An 8,065-nucleotide genomic window follows, 5' to 3' on the forward strand; every position below is an offset into this window, starting at 1 on the left:
GGGAATTGTTTTTGTTTATATTTAGGATTTTATAGACTGTAGAAAAACGCTTGCAAGATGCGGCTAATGGAAGTCAGCCATGTAGCCTTCAAACTCTTCAAAGTACTTCTTCTTTCTTACTAAATTGTTTCTATTTGGACAGAAAAAAAAGTATGTAATGCATGAAAGTGCATATTTCTTAATTTTGTAATATTATCTTCTCATGCACCAAATGTTAGATTATTATTAGAGGCGGGAATCTTCAGGCCCTTCCTAATTCGATCCGATTCTTGGGGTGATGATTGGATTCGGAGTGGATTCTCAATTAAACACGACACTGGATTTTAATTTTTTTTATTTCTTATTATTCATTTATTAATTACAAGTTACACAACATGAAGTATTGTTTTGGATTCATTTTTAGATGTATTTCGAGGCTCACTGAGTTGCTAGCCGCCTAGAACGAGCCTACTAATGTTACAAAGGAGAATGCAAGAACGTCTTTATGTCTCTCACAAGGATCGTGGAGGAGAAGCAACATTTCAGATGTGTGGTGAAGTTCCCCTCTAAGGCAGTGGTCCCCAACCTTTTTGTAGCTGCGGACCGGTCAACGCTTGAAAATTTGTCCCACGGACCGGTGGGGGGGGGGGGTGTATTTAATTTTTTTAAATTTTTTTTTTTTTTTTTAACATAAATAAATACAATCATGTGTGCTTACGGACTGTATACCTGCAGGCTGTATTGATCTATATTGATATAGAATGTATATATTGTGTTTTTTATGTTGATTTCCTAAAAAAAAATTTTTTTTATTTATTTATTTATTTATTTATTTTTTTAATTCGGTGGTTGGGGGCCACTGCTCTAAGGTACAAGAGATAATAAATGACATGTTTTTCACTTCTTTGTAGTTCTGGTCCGTCTTCACCGACACCAGCTACTCGTCCTTCACTCATGAGTTCAGCTCATATCCTTCCAGTTTAAAGTTTATTCCTCCTTCCTTTTAGCAAATATCCAGCTTTCACTTTAAAGCAGGGGTGTGCAAACGTTTTCCATGTATATGTTTACATATATATATATATATATATATATATATATATATATATATATATATATATATATATATATATATATATATATATATATATATATATATATATAAATATATATATATATATAAATATATATATATATATATATATATATATATATATATATATATATATATATATATATATATATATATATATATATATATATATATATACTACCGTTCAAAAGTTTGGGGTCACATTGAAATGTTGTTATTTTTGAAGGAAAAGCACTGTACTTTTCAATGAAGATAACTTTAAACTAGTTTTAACTTGAAAGAAATACACTCTATACATTGCTAATGTGGTAAATGACTATTCTAGCTGCAAATGTCTGGTTTTTGGTGCAATATCTACATAGGTGTATAGAGGCCCATTTCCAGCAACTATCACTCCAGTGTTCTAATGGTACAATGTGTTTGCTCATTGGCTCAGAAGGCTAATTGATGATGAGAAAACCCTTGTGCAATCATGTTCACACATCTGAAAACAGTTTAGCTCGTTACAGAAGCTACACAACTGACCTTCCTTTGAGCAGATTGACTTTCTGGAGCATCACATTTGTGGGGTCAATTAAACGCTCAAAATGGCCAGAAAAAGAGAACTTTCATCTGAAACTCGACAGTCTATTCTTGTTCTTAGAAATGAAGGCTATTCCACAAAATTGTTTGGGTGACCCCAAACTTTTGAACGGTAGTGTATATTTTATTTTTATTTTATTAAATGTTTATTTTATTATTATAACTTAATCATTACTGTATTTCTTAATTTTTTAAAATGGCATTAAATGTTTTATATTAATCAATTATTACTTTTAAATTGTATTTTACAGTGAAAAACATTGTCGATTGTGTCTTTTTTTTCATTTATTTTTTTCATTTTTAAAGGACCCACCTGATTTATGTCGTGAAAAACGCCGCTCGCGCACAACGCTGCCGTACTTGAGTTAGCACTCGGTGGGTTAGCGACAACGTCACGTCTACAGGAACAACGCTCAGTTGTGCACAAAAAAAAAAAACAGGAGCCGAGCGGACACCTTGAAACTATTTACCAATGCAGAAACAAATCTTTCAGGTAGCACTGTCCATGGACTCCGGTCAAGGCCACCACACACACACACACACACACACACACACACACACACACACACACACACACACACACACACACACACACACACACACACACACACACACACACACACACACACACACACACACACATTTTACGCTTCATAATGCGCCACACATTTTCCATGGGAGACAGGTCTGGACTGCAGGCGGGCCAGGAAAGTACCCGCACTCTTTTTTTTACGAAGCCACGCTGTTGTAACACGTGCTGAATGTGGCTTGGCATTGTCTTGCTGAAATAAGCAGGGGCGTCCATGAAAAAGACGGCGCTTAGATGGCAGCATATGTTGTTCCAAAAGCTGTATGTACCTTTCAGCATTAATGGTGCCTTCACAGATGTGTAAGTTACCCATGCCTTGGGCACTAATACACCCCCATACCATCACACATGCTGCCTTTTGAACTTTGCATCGATAACAGTCTGGATGGTTCGCTTCCCCTTTGGTCCGGATGACACAATGTAGAATATTTCCAAAAAACAATTTGAAATGTGGACTCCTCAGACCACAGAACACTTTTCCACTTTGTATCAGTCCATCTTAGATGATCTTGGGCCCAGAGAAGCCGGCGGCGTTTCTGGGTGTTGTTGATAAATGGCTTTGGCTTTGCATAGTAGAGCTTTAACTTGCACTTACAGATGTAGCGACCAACTGTATTTAGTGACAGTGGTTTTCTGAAGTGTTCCTGAGCCCATGTGGTGATATCCCTTAGAGATTGATGTCGCTTTTTGATACAGTGCCGTCTGAGGGATGGAAGGTCACGGCCATTCAATGTTGGTTTCCGGCCATGCCGCTTACGTGCATTTATTTCTCCAGATTCTCTGAACCTTTTGATGATATTATGGACCATAGATGTTGAAGTCCCTAAATTTCTTGCAATTGTTCTTAAACTGTTTGACTATTTGCTCACGCATTTGTGGACAAAGGGGTGTACCTCGCCCCATCCTTTCTTGTGAAAGACTGAGCATTTTTTGGGAAGCATGTTTTATACCCAATCATGGCACCCACCTGTTCCCAGTTAGCCTGCACACCTGTGGGATGTTCCAAATAAGTGTTTGATGAGCATTCCTCAACTTTATCAGTATTTATTGCCACCTTTCCCAACTTCTTTGTCACGTGTTGCTCGCAGCAAATTCTAAAGTTAATGATTATTTGCAAAAAAAAAAAAGTTTATCAATTTGAATATCAAATATGTTGTCTTTGTAGCATATTCAACTGAATATGGGTTGAAAATGATTTGCAAATCATTGTATTCCATTTATATTTACATCTAACACAATTTCCCAACTCATATGGAAACGGGGTTTGTATATGTATATATATGTGTATATATATATATATATATATATATATATATATATATATATATATATATATATATATATATATATATATATATATATATATATATATATATATATATATATATATATATATATATACATATATACATATTATATATATATATATATATATATATATATATATATATGTGTATATATGTATATATATATGTATATGTATGTATATATGTATATATATATATATATATATATATATATATATATATATATATATATATATATATATATATATATATATATATATATATATATCCATCCATCCATCCATCCATCCATCCATCCATCCATCCATCTTCTTCCGCTTATCCGAGGTCGGGTCGCGGGGGCGGCAGCCTAAGCAGGGAAGCCCAGACTTCCCTCTCCCCAGCCACTTCGTCCAGCTCCTCCCGGGGGATCCTGAGGCGTTCCCAGGCCAGCTGGGAGACATAGTCTTCCCAACGTGTCCTGGGTCTTCCCCGTGGCCTCCTACCGGTCGGACGTGCCCTAAACACCTCCCGAGGGAGGCGTTCGGGTGGCATCCTGACCAGATGCCCGAACCACCTCATCTGGCTCCTCTCGATGTGGAGGAGCAGCGGCTTTACTTTGAGTTCCTCCCGGATGGCAGAGCTTCTCACCTTATCTCTAAGGGAGAGACCCACCACCCGGCGGAGGAAACTCATTTCGGCCGTCTGTACCCGTGATCTTGTCCTTTCGGTCATAACCCAAAGCTCATGACCATAGGTGAGGATGGGAACGTACATCGATCGGTAAATTGAGAGCTTTGCCTTCCTGCTCAGCTCCTTCTTCACCACAACGGACCGATACAGCGTCCGCATTACTGAAGACGCCGCACCGATCCGCCTGTCGATCTCACCATCCACTCTTCCCTCACTCGTGAACAAGACTCCCAGGTACTTGAACTCCTCCACTTGGGGCAGGGTCTCCTCTCCAACCCGGAGATGGCACTCCACCCTTTTCCGGGCGAGAACTATGGACTCGGACTTGGAGGTGCTGATTCTCATCCCAGTCGCTTCACACTCGGCTGCGAACTGATCCAGTGAGAGCTGAAGATCCTGGCCAGATGAAGCCATCAGGACCACATCATCTGCAAAAAGCAGAGACCTAATCCTGCAGCCACCAAACCAGATCCCCTCAACGCCTTGACTGCGCCTAGAAATTCTGTCCATAAAACTTATGAACAGAATGGATGACAAAGGGCAGCCTTGGTGGAGTCCAACCCTTACTGGAAACGTGTCCGACTTACTGCCGGCAATGCGGACCAAGCTCTGACACTGATCATACAGGGAGCGGACCGCCACAATCAGACAGTCCGATACCCCATACTCTCTGAGCACTCCCCACAGGACTTCCCGAGGTACACGGTCAAATGCCTTCTCCCAAGTCCACAAAACACATGTAGACTGGTTGGGCAAACTCCCATGCACCCTCAAGGACCCTGCCGAGAGTATAGAGCTGGTCCACAGTTCCACGACCAGGACGAAAACCACACTGTTCCTCCTGAATCCGAGGTTCGACTATCCGGCGTAGCCTCCTCTCCAGCACACCTGAATAGACCTTACCGGGAAGGCTGAGGAGTGTGATCCCACGATAGTTGGAACACACCCTCTGGTTCCCCTTCTTATATATATGTATATATATATATATATACATATATATATATATAAAATAATATATATATATAATATATATATATATATATATATATATATATATATATATATATATATATATATATATATATATATATATATATATATATATATATATGTATACATTTTTAATTTTTTTTATTTACTTTTTTTTTTAATGGCAAACACACAAAATATGCAATATTTTCCCCCAAAATATTTGTAATGCCCCCTTTTGTCCAAAAAAACCCCCCAAAGTATTTCAAAGTGTAATATATGATGTTAAGTAATTAAAGCCTTACATATTATTGGGGATCCAGAAGGGTCCCACTCATAAAAGTGTTAAAAATAAGTCATACATTTCTTTTTTCTAACTTTCAACAATTAAATGTCCGGATCAAATTTACAGCTATTTGTTGATTACAATTTTTTATTATTTTGACGTTTGTTTTTTTGTTCATTGTTTAATGGCCTTTTTGTCCAATATAACTTTGCACATTTTGTCCCCCCCCCCCCCCCCCCCCCCCAAAAAAAAATATTTCAAAGTGTAATATTTGATGTGAAGTAATCGGAGCCTTAAAGGCCTACTGAAATTAATTTTTCTTATTTAAACGGGGATAGCAGATCCATTCTGTGTCATACTTGATCGTTTCGCGATATTGCCATATTTTTGCTGAAAGGATTTAGTAGAGAACATCGACGATAAAGATCGCAACTTTTGGTCGCTGATAAAAAAGCCTTGCCTGTACCGGAAGTAGCGTGACGTCACAGGTTGAAAGGCTCCTCACATTTCCACATTGTTTACACCAGCAGCGAGAGCGATTCGGACCGAGAAAGCGACGATTACCCCATTAATTTGAGTCAGGATGAAAGATTCGTGGATGAGGAATGTTAAGATTTCATCATTGATATATAAACTATCAGACTGCGTGGTCGGTAGTAGTGGCTTTCAGTAGGCCTTTAAATATGTCAATAATTCATAACAACATTGATTTTTAATTATTACTATTTTTTGAGCAAAGACAGTTAAAAAAAAATCCCACTAAAAATATTGGGAACCCAAAAAGGGTCGCACTCATAAAAATGTTAAAAAATAAGTCTTTTTTTTTTTTTTTTTAAACTTTCAACAATTAAATGTCCGGATCAACTTTTCATCTATTTGTTTAATACAATTTTTTATTATTTTCATGTTTTTTTGTTAATTTTTTAATGCCCTTTTTGTCCAATAAAACTTTGCATATTTTGTTTCCCCCTCTTCCCCAAAATATTTCAAAGTGTAATATTTGATGTGAAGTAATTAGAGCCTTAAATATTTCAATAATTCATAACAACATTGATTTTGATTCATTATTATTTTTTGAGCAAAGAGAGTTAAAAAAAAAAAATCCCACTAAAACCCACTCATAAAAGTGTTAAAAATAAGTCATACGTTTGTTTGTTTTTAACTTTCAACAATTAAATGTCCGGATCAATTTTATAGCTATTTGTTGATTACAATTTTTTTATTATTTTCATGTTTTTTTTGTTCATTTTTTAATGCCCTTTTTGTCCAATAAAACTTTAAATATTTTGTTGTTTCCCCAAAAAATATTTCAAAGTGTAATATTTGAATGTGAAGTAATTAAAGCCTAAAAATATGTCAATAATTCATAACAACATTGATTTTGATTAATTATTATTTTTTTGAGCAAAGACAGTTAAAAAAAATCACACTCAAATAATTGGGAATTCAAAAGGATCCCACTCTTAAAAGTGTTAAAATTAAGTCAGACATTTTTTAATTTTTTTTAAACTTTCAACAATTAAATGTCCGGATCAACTTTACATCTATTTGTTGATTACAGTTTTTTATTATTTTCATGATTTTTTGGTCGATTTTTTAATGCCCTTTTTATCCAAAAAAACTTTGCATATTTTGTGTTTTTTTCCATAGAAAACAATATTTTCCCTCCAAAATATTTCAAAGTGTAATATTTGATGTGAATTAATTAGAGCCTTAAATATGTCAATAATTCATAACAACATTGATTTTGATTCATTATTATTTTTTGAGCAAAGACAGTTAAAAAAAAATCCCACTAAAACCCACTCATAAAAGTGTTAAAAATAAGTCATACGTTTGTTTGTTTTTAACTTTCAACAATTAAATGTCCGGATCAATTTTATAGCTATTTGTTGATTACAATTTTTTAAATTATTTTCATGGTTTTTTTTGGTTCATTTTTTAATGCCCTTTTTGTCCAATAAAACTTTGCATATTTTGTTTTCCCCCCAAAAAATATTTCAAAGTGTAATATTTGATGTGAAGTAATTAGAGCTTTAAATATGTCAATAAATCATAACAACATTGATTTTGATTCATTATTATTTTTTGAGCAAAGACAGTTTAAAAAAAATTCCCACAAAAATTATTGGGAACCCAAAAAGGGTCGCACTCATAAAAGTGTTAAAAATAAGTCATACATTTTTTTTTTTAAACTTTCAACAATTAAATGTCCGGATCAACTCTTCATCTATTTGTTTAATACAATTTTTTATTATTTTCATGTTTTTTTGTTAATTTTTTAATGCCCTTTTTGTCCAATAAAACTTTGCATATTTTGTTCCCCCCTCTTCCGCAAAATATTTCAAAGTGTAATATTTGATGTGAAGTAATTGAAGCCTTAAATATGTCTATAATTCATAACAACATTGATTTTGATTCATTATTATTTTTTGAGCAAAGACAGTTAAAAAAAAAATCCCACTAAAACCCACTCATAAAAGTGTTAAAAATAAGTCATACGTTTGTTTGTTTTTAACTTTCAACAATTAAATGTCCGGATCAATTTTATAGCTATTTGTTGATTACAATTTTTAAAATTATTTTCATGT

General features: G+C 34.8%; 2 protein-coding genes across 2 annotated transcripts in view; both read left to right on the forward strand.

Moving 5' to 3' along the window:
- LOC133664756 (cadherin-12-like) overlaps window positions 1–8,065 on the forward strand; it is a 224,916-nt gene that overhangs the window by 160,195 nt on the left and 56,656 nt on the right. The window lies entirely within an intron of this gene.
- The window catches only part of LOC133664276 (zinc finger protein 585A-like), a 46,041-nt gene that overhangs the window by 27,505 nt on the left and 10,471 nt on the right, over window positions 1–8,065 (forward strand). The gene's annotated exons all lie outside the window — the stretch shown is intronic.

The sequence above is a fragment of the Entelurus aequoreus genome, linkage group LG14 (genome assembly GCF_033978785.1).
Source record: "Entelurus aequoreus isolate RoL-2023_Sb linkage group LG14, RoL_Eaeq_v1.1, whole genome shotgun sequence".
Classification (NCBI taxonomy): Eukaryota; Metazoa; Chordata; class Actinopteri; order Syngnathiformes; family Syngnathidae; genus Entelurus; species Entelurus aequoreus.